This window comes from Euprymna scolopes, chromosome 24, assembly GCF_053919585.1.
Source record: "Euprymna scolopes isolate OS-2025 chromosome 24, ASM5391958v1, whole genome shotgun sequence".
NCBI lineage: Eukaryota > Metazoa > Mollusca > Cephalopoda > Sepiida > Sepiolidae > Euprymna > Euprymna scolopes.
In genome coordinates, this window is record NC_136505.1 from 4,341,227 (window position 1) to 4,357,208 (window position 15,982).

Consider the following 15,982-nt stretch of genomic DNA (forward strand, 5'->3'; position numbering starts at 1 on the left):
ACTTCTTGCAGACTCCCTGCAAAACTAATATCTCAAAATAATCAATTTTACAGTTTATTGTTTTATAAAATCGACTTTGTATTATTTAGGATACAAGTTATTTAATTAATTTTCGTAAAATTCAGAGTACATTTCAAGTTATTTCATTTATTAATAAAAATAATTTTCATCCCAAAAAAGCATTACAAAGATCATTTCAAATTAATCCACTCCCACTATAATTGGAAGTTGTATTAGTTAATGAGTAATTCTGTACAATTTAATCGCTTACGGAATTTAGAGTTTCAACCATGTAAGATCAAATTCGAATCACTCGTTAATCTCCCTCTATAAATATACTTATATATTATACAAAAAATAATTATTTCGAAAATAGCCATTCAACATTAGCCTTTTCGTGAAGGCCATTGTGCAGCATATGTCCCTGTGCTACGCTTCATCTTTTCTATCCTTATTCGATGGAGGAGAAATCCTGCTAGAATCATTTTTTCTTAGAATCAATTTAATTTTTCAAAAATACCCATCAATCAATAATTCACGAACGTTTATAATTCAGTTTTATTTCAAAATACACTTTTCAATAATGGACTTTCTCGAATAAATCTTTTTAAAATCATTGAAAGACCCCCGGAAAAATATTTTTCAGCGTTAGTGGCATTCTAATATATAAAAGAAAGAACAAACATCAATAAGGGAAAAATTTGGTGTGAATTTCTGAGTAGGGTGGGCAAAGATCGATTAAACACTTTGAATTGCCGAGAATGAGAGAATAAGAATTGAATAATTTGAGTTAATTGATAACAAATCGGAGATGGAGATGAGAGGTAAAGATGGTCAGATTCTATGTGCTAATTATGGTGAAAAATTAGATAATTGCGACGTTGATGTCGATGAAATGATGTGTGAAGAAGCGAGTGAGAAGACTTGAGAAAAAAAAGAAACGCAGATCAACGTTGCCTGTCCTGATGGAATGGGGAGGTGACTCCTGTCATTATCACCCAAAATCGATGTGACCCCAACCACGGTGGGAACGGCTATTTTTGCAACCCAAGTGAACGAAGGCGTATTGGTTACCAAGGAACCTAAAATGAATGTCTGTTCTTAGCATTGATTTTAATGTTTTGCGATTTCCTTTTAAGGAAAGAAATCGAAGGGAAATCCAGCATGAACTTTGTCTCCAAAGAGAGGCCGTAGAACTAAGTTAAGGTAATTAAAAATTAAAAAAAAACACTAGAGAGATAATGATAACAATTAATAAAAAAACGACCACCCGCCTCTAGTCGGATTAAATGAACAAGAAGGATATGTTGCTTATGAAAAAAAATGTTGTCAACGTCTAACACCAACGGGACGAGGAGATAATTGAAAATAATTAAAGAAAAAATTATTGAAGCTAATCTCCAAAATATATTAGTTAGATTGCATATGTTTTTCAGGGATAATGATTTAGTATAACATTTGAGAATGTAAAACAACTGTGTGAACCTCCTAAGAGATACTGTCCAAATGGAAATACTTAAAAATATAAAAACGAGAAAAAAAAACTGAAGTAGAAGGTCAATCCTCGCCCCTGATAAGAAATAAAGTTTATTTTACTTTTATGATGAATTATGAAAGCATATAACCTTTTTTGCTTCTATAGATGGACATATAATCTTGTTGAACTTTATAATGAATTATACTTAAGGGCGTATATGACATTTTTTCATCAATGTATCACAGTAGAATTAATGCATGATTTGAATTTGTTAACAGTTAAACTGGTACTTAAAATGATCGTCAGAATAAGCTAGTTCGTATGAGATATCGGTAAAAATTGACTGCCGGAGACCTACTGAGATATTTTCTTTGTAATGGTAAAACAACGTCGAGTTTATGAAACAATAAACTGTATTCATTTGGAGATATTAGTGGATACTTAATCTCGAGGAAGAATGGGATCCTCGGTCCGTGAGAGGATTATTGATAATCTTTGTTCTGCGTGAAATTACCGTATCTGGATGTGGGGGAGATATAGCTGATTATCCAATCAGGACGAACCAAGGTTTAACGGCTTGGACGATGATTGGTTAGCTGGGACACCCCGGCATGTTTCGAACTATCTCATCCGTGTATACGTAAGCCAGTGCAGAGCAAGAAAAATCAGTTTTGCAGGCATTCTGCATGACGTTCTTGCAGAGAGTTTGGAGTGAATTTACTTGGAGAAACTGTCCGCAGCTCTGACACCCCGCTGTTCGATATTCAATCGTCTTTTGACCGATTGAAAGCAAGAAATATGTTATTCAAAAACGGAATAAGGTCCCATTCATCGACTATTGTTACACCCAGAAGGAGAAACTTGAATCGATAATTTATTTGTCTTACTTTTGTCTTTTTGGAAAAAATGTGCATACTTATTCTTTTTATTTCTCTTTTGGGAATAATAAATTCTGTACGAAAACTAAAACCAGTGTCTGTTATTACTAGTGTTATTTCTTACAATTGAACTTAAAAGAAAAAAAAAATCAACCAAGTTAAAAGGGTTTTTTAGCAGAAGAAAGTAGACAGTAGAGGCCATCAACTGTTTCGTCCGGCGTCATATTAACCTTAAATTCGTGAAAGCGACTGTGGCTGCGTCGCAGGACATTGATGGAAGTTCGAGCAGAAAATATAAGGACTACACGTCATGTGACTTGTCGTAAACTGAAGGGCACTTAGTCATATTGGTGAATGCGACAAAGAGACAGCCCTAAGAGAAGTGTCTGTTATAAATGTGATCAGCGGTGTGGAGACTAAGGATTACATCTAGGGAGCACAGAATTGTATTTACTAATAGGCTATTCCAATCTCAATAAATAGTGGAAAACTAAGCCGTAAGTCGTTCGTCGTTTACGACTAAACACACCTCTTGTATTTATTGGAATACATTTTTGTCATTTCGCCATTCTTTGTAATTTTGTTTTTCTTTGTAACACTTTAACAGGGCTATAACAGTAACAGCATAGGAAGGCGACGCCTAACGAGCGATAAATTAGGAGTGAGATAATTGTGTAGTTAAAGGAGAATGGAAAAATATTGAAACTGTTTGAGGATCAAATGTAAGAATTAAAGTGATCTCTGTGATATAAGAGGAATATAACCTTATTATTAAACAAACGTAGGGGTATGCCATGGTAGGTGGACTACGAAATACATGCTTTACTTATCATAAACCTCTAATTGATGGAGCATCTTTATAGAATAAACGAATAAATCTGTAAAAATGTGTATATATATATTTACATTGTCGTTTTTATTGATACTGTTTCTCTCTCTCTTTCCATATATATATATACATGTATATATATACATATATGTATGTATATATATATATACATGTATGTATGTATGTGTGAGTATATTTATATAGGAGTGTGCATTTGTGTTGGAGAATAAAAATAAACACATGGGCACACAGACGGACAGAGAAATGTTATAAAAACTGTCTGAAATCCAGGAGGTTTACACTTATATTTTAATGTTTGAACAAAAATAGGAAGAAATTACATGAATGGAAATTAACATAAAAATGAATATTTTTCGATTATTTTTTTAAACATATATGTGCATATATCAATTAACGAAAGACACTAGACTCAACAGTAAGCGGTTAAAAATATAAATAAATATGTGTGTGCGTGTAGACACTCCAGACAAATAGCGTGTCCTTTCACACCGCCTCGCACCGAGAACCATAGTAAATCTATAAACCCAAAATTTTTGTGCGAAGATTCCACTTAGCTTATCTCCTACATCTGCTCATCAGCCTCCATGTGTATATGTACGTATGTCTATAAATGTGTGTGTGCATACCCTGTGTGTATGGGTTAATCTTAAAGAATATGTGGTAGTCTGTGGGTGTATATGCATGTATGTTCACATATGCGATTGTGTTCGTGGGATGCGTGAGTGTCCGATTCAAAGTTTTAGGAAAGTCTTGATTTGAATAGAGGCCAAACAAGTTGCTAATCATTCCAACTCAAAAAATGTTGGAAGGGTCATATTCATATAGAGCTTAACCTTAACTACACGGCTATACCCGTTCCACCCCTTCTGCTAACCCTGCCCGTCCTACACTCACATTTCCATTATTACACCGAGGTAGATCAGATGATCGCTCGAATATTATGTACGTTTGAAAGAAACATTCTTGTTTTTTTTTTTCAAAATACTTTTTGTATTCCTACACGTCAACACATAGGAAATAAATATAGAAAAGTTATAAATATTCATATATTTTTCGTATTGACTTTTTATTTATATATATATATATATATATATATATATATATATATATATATATATATATATATATATATATATATATATATATAGTAACCAGCAGGCTATTCAGCGATGCATGGGAAATCTACTTTCAGTGTTGCTAACATGCATATGATGCACTTCCATTTCTTGTTCTCTTTCGGTGGAGGAGCAGTCCTTCACGACTGAGACAATTTTTAATGTTTGTACCTATTCTCCACGTTAAAAAACGCCCCTGGTGTCTAACCCTGTTTTGTGTGGAGGCATTTTTAATAGGTGCATACACATGGCATATCTACTATGATGTAATGTATGACGTTATAGCATATAGTTATGCTACGATATCATTATTTAAAACAATAATATATATATATATATTTAAAACAATAATATATATATATATATATATATATATATATATATATATATATATATATATATCAGATTAATGGGAATAGTATTCCGACACAAAGAAGAAAAACGAAACAAACCGAGTTAAAAAAAAAAAAAAAACTCAACAAATCCTGATGAACGCATAACTCGGTGTGTTCCTTTTTCTTTCTCTCTTTCTCTCTGTCTGTCTGTCTCTCTCTCTCTCTCTATATATATATATATGTATATATATATATATATGTATATATATATTTGTTTGTGTTTATGTATATATTCACATATGTGTATATATGTGTGTTTGTATGTATGTATATACATATATTAGACATTAAGAGGAGATTGTAGATAGATATATAAATACCCGTTCACATACACTTTTAACGATAAAGCTAGAACTAGATAGAATCGAGTAATTGCATCGACAAAGGACAACGCCAGACCCAAAGTGGGGTTCGATGTACTGCATCTCATCAGTGACCTGCTCCGACATAGGCGCGAACCCAGGTCGTCGCACGCATGAAGTGTGCAATAGTGACAACCTATCCATATGTGCCACGGCGCAATCTATTGGCTATGCCTCGATTTTTAAATTCTTATACATTTTTTTCGCGCCTATGTGGAGCACGTCACTGATGAGATGCAGTACATCGAACCCCACTTTGGGTCTGGCGTTGTCCGTTGGGGATTGTAATTGTTCGATTCTATCTACTTCTGGGTTCTAGCTTTATCGTTAAAAGTGGATGTGAACGAGTATTTACATATCTATCTATAATCTTCTCTTAATGTCTAATATGCGTAGAAAAAGCGGTAGGGACGTGATGTCCCTCAACAAATAGGTTGTTCCAAAATCGTGTCTGGGGAGTCGGCTAATTTCAGTTAATGTTTTTAGATGTGATATCTAGCGCGTGCACACCAGCAGTAACTATCTTAGTCGTATAGGACGCGTTGTTTGTCACATCCTAGAATTTAACACTGGATAAAAATAAAAGAATTCATTAAATTCATAAAAAATGTATGTACATTGGCCTCGAGACACATGCGTCCCCTCGATGCATATACTTCCGACTAACCGGACAAGTAGCAAACTCCCACCCAATTCAGGTTGAAATTCTTTGATGTCGAAATGTACTCTAATCATATAGTTTATCCCTTCAGACTTATAAATTTAGAAATTCCATCCAGGTTATTTTCTCTTCGGTTGTACTGACATGCAGAACTTTATATGTAATGTGAACATAGATCTTGTTACCCAACTCCCCATACTCCTCTATGAGAAAGTAGTAGTTCATTACGTTGAATTGTTAATACACCTTTTTTAGATGGAAAAGAGTTAGAAAACAAGAATAAAAATAATAATATAATAATTTAAAATGTTCGATAGAACAGTGTATCCTCCCTGATTGTAACTGAAGAGCTTACTTCGCAATTCTCTATAAATTCCTGAGTTCAATATAAAAAAAATGCTGGTGAAAAAATGCACCAAATACTGGACGGAAAGACACATCGATCGAAACGATGTAAAAGTAATGACAAAGATGAAAATACTTATTTGCATAATGCAAATAGTGGGAAAGGATTTCATTCTTTAAATTATCAAGACGAACTTACAAACGCCAGATGTAAATTTCTTATATATTCTAAATATATGTCATAAATTATTTGCTTCATTAACAGCCTTACTTACTTATGTATTTTGTGCTTCTTTGTAAAAACATTTATTGTGCACTAATTGCATTCTTGTTAAGATATGGGAGTTTTATTTACTCTATAATCAACTCTCAGTAAATGATTAAAACGCTAGTCGGATGTTGTTGTTGATTCAATATGACTCATTTATATTCGAACTTTTAAATACTTTCCAAAATAAACGTTTCAATTTAGCCATGCAATCAGATAATAACATGTTATTTCGATTATTCGAATTACTATTTGCATCTTGTTTTTTTTTTATTTACAACGTGCTAACCGACGTAGGATGCTGTCCGCTTTCAGATGCATATTTTCAATCGTAACAACGTACTAATTGAACTCGTCTGTCGGATTCATTAAGTTGTTTGAACATGTTTAGTGAATTCTGTGGTAGGAGGATTTAATTTTATCAAATGTATTTGGTCGAATTTATCTATTCATTAGATTAGAAAAACAAGCATAATACTAATATTGTTTCATGGTAGAACTTTTCCTACATCTCTGGATTTTGGAGATGAGGATTGATTATTCGTATTATTATGATTCATGTAACCTCCGACCTTGTGCAGGTGTATCGTCGAACTCGGTATTGTTTCTATCGAACTTGGGAATTTGAACGGAATTGTGAATGGAAAAATGTATCTACTTCACAGGCGTAGCATGGCATTGTTCTGTCAGCTATGACTGGATATGTAACCTTCAAACTTCAGGAGAATATTACTTTTGTCAATTAATTTTTCGCAAAGACCGGTGGCGCAGTGGTTAAACACTTCTAGATTGTCCGATGAATCCACTACTCTGCGTATAAAATTATGAATGTGGAAAGGAACCACATGAAAGCGCTGAGAGTTGACACCTGCTGCAACATGTAAATACTGCCCACAAAAATTGCATTCAGAGAAATTTTACTAATAAAGATTATCAATTAGCATGTCGAAAATTCCGAAACGATGTCGTAATTTAATTAAAAATATAATGTCTAGTTTCGTTGGCGTAAAGAATAAATTAAGCAAACACGCACACACACACTTAAACGAGGATTTTTATAATGATGTAGATGATGTTAATGGTACAAATAACGACGCTGTTACCATAATTAAAATTGATAGTGCGATTAATGTTTTCAAAATGGCGTTAAGTTGTTTGTTAATAACGACACACACATTAACATCGTATTTTTTAAATTTCTTTCATAATAATTTTCGTTAATATGATAAATAGCAGAAGTTATAATTCCACGGACACAAATTTGATTATTTGGAATGTAATTTGTCTGTATAATCCAGGGTTTCACTTTGGTGGCAATTATCAACAGAGTGCATATTAACGATTTTTATTTCGATAAAAAAAAAATAATTGTTTCGTAAAATTAAGTTGAAATGTTTCATTTTACTAAACATTATAAAATAAATTGAAATAAAATACATCGTTGAATCTGCCAGAGTGAACTAGGCTTTCACCATTCTAGGATTAGAAAAAAATTGTGATTGTTTTGTTGCTTTACGAAGAAATAGATTTTAATTAAAAACATAAAAAAACACGCGGCAGTATGACTGCGACAACTGTCAACACAACTGGATAATAAATGGAAATCGAACCATGTCAATCCTGACTCAATAGAATCCCTAAAAATCCTGTCCACACGTTTTAACACAGTCCCGTACAATTTCATCCCCGTAACCCGACCATGAACAACTACGTAGATTCGCACGGACACGATTCCGAACAACTCCGTCGAAACGACTCAACAGGATACGTTACTAAAGTAACCTCAACAGTTACTCGTCGAACGACTCTGGCACTAGTTTTCTATGGTCCTTGAACGAACTCATTATCGCTCCATGTATTTCGTATATTAATTTATCTGAGTAAATTAGTAATCATATATATATATATATATATATATATACATATATATATATATATATATATATATATATATATATATATATATATATACCTTTCTTATATGTTTTATTTCTCAGTACTATGGGTACACAGTGTTTTGCTGTTCGGTTTTCTAAGCTGATATGGTGATTTTCTAGTTTGCTGACTCTTGAACACGCAACATAATTTGTCCATGTGAGAAACAGTCAGTGTGTAGGTGTACGCCACTCAATTGTAACGATTGTTCCTTGAGCTATGGTGATAATTATCGCAAATGGCAATCAAATTTGAAAGTGCAATTTCCTAAAGTGTAATGTTGAATACGGTGGAATCATAGAAATGCATGGAATGAAGATATTTTCACCCGTCAAAGGTCCTGTTACGATTGAATTTTCTATAGTGAGGTGTTCATTGTCTGCAAGCTATATGCCATTGAAAAGCTTGGATTGTATTATATTTCACAACATTATAATTAGTACGCCGATTTTAAATTGCAGTACATGCGGTGGTATCCCTGAGAAATCTAGCTGTTGGATAATTAACCACTTTACCTGCTTTTATAACAGTGCCGATGGATTTGTATGTGACTACTTCATAAGCTGAATAATATCGTTAAGTTCATGAACGTCTTTGTATTGAGCTGCAAGAAAAGCGCATTTACTCAGCCAACCGGAATTCGTATAAAAAATTCGTGGAAAAAATCTTTTGTACTTTTGATGTAACTGAATTATAGAAATTCGCGTTTAACTCGGATCATCCGACAAATTTCTCTGCGGATCGAACATCCTTCAACTGGGCATGAATCTTTTGAGTTAAGTGTGATGCCTTCACATGGCACCAGAAGTAAAGTAGTTGGGTAAAGCATTTATTTTATCTGCTCTTTTTATTGAGGAACCTTTGTCTTAAATTCCCTGCTTAAACATCACTGCATTCTTAAATTGTCTGACAATGGCACGCAAATCTTGCAAGGATTAACCAAGGGCGTCAAGTGATTTTTGTGTGCCATTGTGCATTCATCCCAAGTAATAAGTTTGCATTTCTGCAATATTTTTCACATAGTGGATGTTTTACAGATATTGAACATAGGAGTTTTGATAAATTGAATTTTCATTAGTAATTTCAAAGCATAATTAGTAGTTTCGTTAATCTGCCGTAATATCGCAACAATTTCACATGCAGAAAAAGCTGAGACTATGCCATTGAATGAAGCTTTCATGAATTTTGTGACGTTTACAAATAAGAACGGCTCTCAACCTCTGACTATATAGTAACGCAGTCGCTGTATATACAGAGTCTGGTAAGTGGTGGACATCCACCAGTTAACCAAACCTGTTTCTTTTGTGATGTTCAAAGAGTGCATAAGAGGATGGTCACTAACTAGTTGATCAGATTTTGTTTTACTTCCATAAGATCGTAATTGTCATCGGTAAGTAAGTATTAAAAAATCGAAGGCATGAACTACCGAGTCAATTGATGTAACACATCTTCGCGCCATTATAACATGACCCTCTGCTTAATTGTAGCCAGATATTGGGCTATCATATCCGCTGGGAAAGCATCTGAAAATAAGGCTATAAAAGGGCTCAGTGCAATAAGAACAAAACTTAGTCTAATAGGCAGTCTTCTGATTTTATTACGGAATATCTATGCTGTATACGAAACACTTTAACTTTATAAGCGTGGATTAAATGCATGATTAAAGTGACAATGTTGTAGATATTTGATATGTGTTCGACTAATGAATACGGATGAAAAAATTAACGGTCGTCTGTTCCAGATAAACAACACAAACGTTTACAGCGATTTAAGCGTATATCAACGTAAGGAAACGTACAGTCCTAGAGAACGCTCCGGCGAACCGTGTGCCGACTATAGACTTTATAATAAATGCAATAACCAAGAATCTTACAGTAAAATTGCAATTGACTATTATTCTGTAATTACATAGATACAGCTATTAATTGTAAGTTTCAGTATTTGGCGTACAGCATCAGTCTATATTGATGAGGTATCTTTGCAGGCCGAGTAGGGTAATCGCTACGTGGCAGAACGGCTGCAGATCAGTCCACACAATTTACTGAAATAGCAATTAGAAAATATGCAATGCATTCTCGCTAAGTGTTCTATGTTTTACTTGTACGAAAAACTTTTCATGCATTTTCTCGTGATTGAATGGCTCAGTATCAGAAGCAATTATCTTGAAAAGAGAAGCGTCGATCAGCTAGAAATGAGACGACGAGGTAAACGATGCTTACAATAATGCTGGAAATGCCAATGATTATAATGAAAGGGAAGTTGTATGTGCATCGACCGGAGCTCGATTTCATAACCATATAAAACGCTAGTTGGTTGAAGTAAGAAAGAAATGCTAAGGTAATAAGCCTGGCGGTATTCAACAAATTTTCAACAAGATTATTATACTACTTATATGAAAAGTCATAAGTATGCCTAGTTTTTACCGAAACTGCTTGACTAAAGAAAAAAAAATACGCTGAAATGAACTTTCAAATTATGATGATGTTTTTCCATCCCTTGCAATTTTCTGTATGTTCGAAAATATCTCGTTAGGCCGATTCGAACCCTAGAGTATTTTCCGTGTATTGGTCACTTGTGGAAAATTCTGTATCAGAGATGTTGATGGTTCTGTTCTTTCTACTGTCACGTTTTCTCTTGCGTTCTTCCTTGCGTGTAGATTCAGTAATTGTAGTGTCCAGCCTGGTTAAATGGCGGCACGCTGGACACATCTGTTTTTGGTTAGACTTTCTCATTATTTCAGACTATATACAGCGACGGTCAGCGAAAGGATAATAAGATGATGGTTCAGTTCATTCCGCAGATGGCTCGAAAAGTAGGAACTAATATACGTAACTGTTTTGAAGAGAAACTAGGGCATATTTATTTCTAAAGCTTTTGTATTTTTGTACTAAATTTAACTAAACATGAGAGCGGAAAGATTAATTTGGAAAAATTAAAGAATAACTGATTCTGTTACATATGAATTACGATAAACAATTACACATAAAAGAATATGGTTTGAAATAGAAGTTAATCGCATTATGTATATTTTAGCCTGTAATTTCATTGAAGTATATAATAAATAAGATTGAAGTAGACGAACGTAAATGAGCGGCAGGAAATCAAGCACTTGATGAAAAAAAGATAATTTCGGAAAACAAATTAATCTACAACGTGGAATGAAAAATTCTCGCTCAAGAAAAGTCGACATGATTCAATTTTCGTTTAATGAGTATCAGTTTTCGTTTATTTTTAGCCAGTTGTGTACAAATCTCAAAAGCGATATGAGCCTTATATTATGTAACACAAGTTGCACAATGTTCAACGAGCGAGATTAGAGATGCGTTGCTGTACAACTTATGCTCTCTAGAGATCAAAGTTATGGCAACATTACCAGTTGCCGCACCCTCAAAATGCATGGCTGGGTTACCACTAATCAGAGGGACGTGTTCAGGATACCGAAAACAAAGCTTTTGGTCACGGTTATTGTCTTTGGTGCGATTTTAAGAGGGGGCAACATTATGTCACCTCACATTCAGAATTCGGCTAACGCTTACCTGGATGTGCTGAAGAGTAGGTGATTTTCGGGTACAATAATATGGCGACTGTCAAGATCGTTGTTATGGCAGCAGGACTTGGTACCGGCCTACAAGTCCAAAGAGACCAAGGCTTGGCTTCTGAAAGAGTGCTACGAATTTGTACCCTTCTATCACTGGCCCAGCTCTTCCCCCTACCTGAACGTGCTGGACTACGTCAAGAAAATCAACAACGTACCTTCCACAACACCAAAACTAGCCTGATCGCCATCACCCGCCGATTACTCGCCGAGCTCCCGCCGGAGTTTGCGAAAAAGGCACGCTTCAACTTCCGGACCCGTATCGAAGCGGTTACATTGGATATATGTGAGTTCTACTGCATAATTAAGTTACATGAATTGATTTGTTAAATAAATATTTCAAAATAAATTTGTTTTGAGGGGAGCACTTTCATCCTCTCACCTTGTACAAACTATTTGCTTTGAAATTACATATTTACAGCATAAAGAAGTAAAAAACAAAAAAAATGATTTTATGTTAATCAAAATTATTGGCATTAAATAACGCAAAGGAGGTGGTATAAGTAAATAATAGCCATGCCCAATATATTTAATGAATATTCATAAATATTAAAACATTTCAACAAACAATGAAATACCAGGTTTGTTTACAGTCTCTAATTTTTATTAAAAGATCGGTCACTTGGTATTTTTCCTGAAAAAATGTGTACTTTATCAGATTTCCAACTTGCTTGATTGGAAGGATTCATTTAATAAAATCAATTTTCAGCAGCCATGTTTATTAGAATTTCCATAATACCATGTTTTGCAATGCCCTTAATTATTTAACGAGAAAGAAAAAAGAAATATGATGCACAAACGAACAAACTTTTTACAGAAATGCGTGTACGCCTCGAAAATCCTATAACAAATAAAACCCTCTTTTCTATACATATTAGAAGCCGCAATTTTGAATTGAGTTAATGAGTTACCTATTATCAATCAACAAATTAAACACGAAAAAAGAACGCGCACACACAAACACGCATATATATATATATAAATATATATATATATATATATATAATATGAATCTCACCTGTCTATTAAATTGTATGCATATATATGTATATATATATATATATATATACATATATGTATATATATATATATATATATATATATATATATATATATATATATATATATTATCGAGCTTTTATATCTGGCTGAGATAATTTTATAAATAGTAATTCTTTAATATTTATAATTTACTTAAATTTTACCATCTTGGATCATTTTGGTAAATTCAATTGTAATTTTCATTATATATATATATATATATATATATATATATATATATATATATAATTTAAAGGAGATTAGAACAATAGTCTAAAGAGCTGTGTATTTTAATGTAATAGTGAAATTACTAGTTTAATTAAAATACAAGAGAGAAAAAGTGCGCGTTGTTATTTAGATATATAATAAGCTCGATAGGTAAATATCCTAGAGCTAATTTAATATTTAGTAATGTGAGTGGTAATTTAAAATTTAAAAAACAAATTATAATTAAATTAAAAATCCGTTTCATAAGAAGGGACAACAACAAAATCAATTATTTGTACGATAGTTTTCGAAAACAATGCTTTTATTGTGGTAGACATCAAGTTACGGACAATAATTATTACATATAGTTTTTTAATAAACAAGGTTTCCTCGTCAGCAAATTGTGAAGGGTTTTTATAAAATTTAAAAGACACCATAAATAAACCTAGCATTAAAAGTAAGGCAGATGTATCTATAGCATTGTTTAAATTATCTGTAGCATTGTTTACGTTAGCTGTCGTGATATAAAAGATGCTGGATACTCCCCCGTTGATATCTGTTCATTTCTGGGCACGTTTTACAACGTTTGCAAATGCTGTATTTAGATTTTCTCTGATGATTTTTTGATAGCGTTGGTAATGTACTTCTTTAGTTGCTTTTAATTGGGCTACCCTTACTGCAACGGGGTACACCTTTTGGTAACAAACGCAACACGCTGTATACTTTGTGACAGAAATCAACGCTAAAACGTCAGATTCTCTTTCACTTTCTTTTCCACCTTCGCGACAGGGTGTCGAGCCTGCCTACCACCATTTATTTATTTATTTATTTTGCTCTACGCATACCTCCAAACACCCGGGCAACGCCGGGCACCCACAATATATATATATATATATATATATATATATATATATATATATATATATATATATATATATATATATATATATATATATATAAAATGGAAAAAATCGCCGATATAAAATTAAATTCTTGTGCATATGGAATTAATCAATACCGAATTGATGAGTAAAACTATATGTACTATTGTTTTTTTTTATTGCATTTTCACCTCAAACAAGGCACATTTCAACTTTGTTGTAGGGGACTACTATCAGGGTCATAAGCATCAGGGGTACTGTGTAGGAAATTGGGCAGAAAGATGTCGGTTCACGTTATACTTGAACTTCTGCATGTCAGTACAGTCGGGGAAGCAGGGACCCGGGAGGGAATTCCAAAGTGTAGCTGAGCTGAGGAAGAAACTACTGGTGCAGAAGGCTCTATTGCATCTAGGGATCTCTACTGTGAAGGGGTGGGATTTAGCTGCTTGTCGGGTTTGTCGGGGGTATTTACGTCGAAGGGGTACATGTGCTTGCAGTTCGTCGGAGCGTCAGAGCGTTCACCATTAAAATACTTGGGGAACAGGCAGACGGATGCAACATTTCGTCGATGAGACAGAGGCTGATGTTTAGCTGACGGTTCAGGACCTATTAGATTGGCGGATGTCTTTTGAACCTTGTGTAGGAGCTAGAGACTAGTGGCAGATGAACCAACCCAAATATGGCAACAATACTCCATACATGGCGAACGGTTGCCTTATAGAGGTATAGGATACTTTCAAGCGTTAATAGCTTTCTAGCACGGAAGAGAACCCCTACTTTCTCCGCAGCGGTCCTTGCAATGTACTCAATGTAATTGTTTCAACTCATGTTTCCTGCAAACGTAGGGCCGAGGACTTTAAAAGATGTACTTTCAGATAAAGAGTCATTGGTCATTGCTATTGGCGGTAGGGAAGATATATTGTAAATATTGACGGAAACAAGTTTAGTCTTGGCAGCATTCCAGGTGACCATGCATTTTTGCCCCCATTCCACTACGGGCCGGAGGTCTTCCTCTAGTGTTTCTGCCATTTCTTTAGATATCTGTTCATTTGTTTTCCTGTCGTGTCTTTTATAAAGCGTGGTGTCGTCAGCATACATACCCATCTAACAGACAATTTATGAATATTAGGAAGAATAGAGGTCCAAGGATAGACGCTTGAGACACTCCCGCATTTATATTATATTGTTTAGATGTACGAACGTCCAGGACAACCTGGATTATTCTCTTATCTAAGAAAGATTTAATTATGTTATGTAATCTTCCAGTTATGTGTTTTATTGTCAATCTTTTCTGTGTTATATTTCAGCTCAACATTTCATGTGAAACCTTTTATAACCCGAGCAGTTTCCATTTTAATAATCGTATATACCTTATTGGAATCCCTCTGATAAATATATATATATATATATATATATATATATATATATATATATATATATATATATATATTAAATTTATTACTATGAGTCCAGAATTAGTTTACATATTGTTTCAGCTAGGGGGGGAATCCTCCAAAAATATTATAGGTAAGAATATCAGTAAGTTAATCAAATAATGAATTAAAAAATTAAAAAAAAAATTTTTTTATTAATCTATTATTTAATTAACTTACTGAGATTTTCACCTATTTTATTTTATCAAAATAAACCTGTGACGTATAATACATCAATTCCCCCTCCTATTTTCCCTCCTCTCTTTCTTTATTTCAACAACATCCTACAACTCAAAAAGTAATAACTAATAAAACAAAAAATATTTTTCAATCTCTCCCCGCCCAGCTAATATATATATATATATATATATATATATATATATATATATATATATATATATATATATATATATATATATATAAATTTTATTTATACAAACATTAATGGCTACATATGTGCACATATGTTTCTGTAATCACCCACGTTGGAGGATTACGTCTTCAGGCCAAGAATTACCGTCAAAAGTGACATTTCCACC